Source organism: Macrobrachium nipponense, chromosome 47 (genome assembly GCF_015104395.2).
Source record: "Macrobrachium nipponense isolate FS-2020 chromosome 47, ASM1510439v2, whole genome shotgun sequence".
Classification (NCBI taxonomy): domain Eukaryota; kingdom Metazoa; phylum Arthropoda; class Malacostraca; order Decapoda; family Palaemonidae; genus Macrobrachium; species Macrobrachium nipponense.
Window position 1 is genome coordinate 5,147,978 of NC_087222.1, and position 1,659 is coordinate 5,149,636.

The window sequence follows — 1,659 nt, forward strand, 5'->3', positions numbered from 1 at the left end:
TGTACATTATCCGTAGATTAATACAACTCCAAGCGGATAGTAATCATAATGGTGGAAATATATTGTTGAAGGCCGACGTTTCGTCTGTTTTTGACCAGATATTCTCAAGGCTGGAACTTTGAGTAGACTGATGATGGATTCAGGTTCTACCCTATTTATAGTCGGCGGACATGGGGAGGGGGGGCGGTTATTGCCTATGAGCTGGATTCTCATTGGCTAGGAAAGTGATGCTCATCTATCGGCAGCTGGAAGGGATCTGCCAGCTACTTTCTAAAGTTGAGTCACAACCATGCAGATTGTCGGCGGTGTGTGACGTGGCGTGACGTAATGGTGAGCGGAATTCTCATTGGCTGTTTGATTGGACGCTGCATAAAGTAACGGCGAGCTAAATTCTCATTCGCTTCAGGACAGCTGGTATGATCGGGAATGGCAAGGTTGGTGCTGTCTCTCGTTCTGGTATTGTCATGGTTTTATATGTTCCTTCGTGTGTGGGGGGGGAGGGGGGCTGGAAAAGCACCTCTTGGTTAGTATTTAAAGAAGCTTTTCCCATTGAATGAGGAGGGCCTCTAACTGGCGGATATGTCTGTGATCTGGGGTTCTCTCAATTATCCTCGTGTTTTGGATGATTCCGTCGCAGGAGATGGCTTCATTATGTACTGCCAAAGTATGGGTCCTCATGGTCCCTTCTTGTACATGGCAGGAGATCCTCTTAGAGAGACGTGTTGTGGTCATGCCAATATAGGTGCTGGAGAATCTACGGGGAAGCCATACAGATTGGTATACCACCTTAGCTGCTTCAAAGGGTCTCGCAATTGCTGGATTTTGGTTGTTGTTTTCCCCATTATCAGGTCCCTTGTTGGTGTGGTTCTTATAATGAATAACAAAATCAATGGATTTGTCTTCTTCTGTCGGGGAAATGTTTTTCCGTGATGATCTTGGGGAATGCATTATAGCCTTGCAGAAGATCTTGATGCTGTCCTGGGAATGGAGATAGCCATGGCTCTCACCTCCGCTGTACCATCTGCCCAGGGCTGCTCGGACTTCCTTACTGATGAGTTTATTAGGGTACCCATCGTTGACTAGCATCTGTGAGACACATTCGAGTTATTGGTGAGTATCCGGCCACATTGAGCAGTGGGTGAGGGCCCTCCTTACGAAACCCTGACTGCCATACTCTTGAATCTGGCGGGGCACTCACTGTCACCGTTATTTAACTCGATGGTGTATTCAGTATCTGCACCCCTGGAATATATATTGGACCGCTTCTACCTCTTCCTCATCGTCAGCTTGAATAAAGATGTCGTCTGTATATCTAGCTTACTTGAGGGGACGTCGTATTTCTTTCTTCCACACCACACTTCCCATTTAAAAGTTGACGAATAGGACACCCAATGGGGATCCCATTGCTACACCCTCATTCTGGCAGAACATCTGGCCTCTGTGGGTGCAAATCTCGAGGAGGACCCGCAAGGAAGCTTCAGGGATGTTGAGTGGGGAGGGGCATTGTCCCTATATACACGGTCTAAAATCATGTCTATAATTTCATCAACTGGGGCATTCGTAAACAAGGATCCTACATCCAGTGAGGCGATGATTCCTGTACCTGGGGAGTTGCGAATTTCTTTTTAAAAAACTGCCGATGAACATAAGTTATAGCTG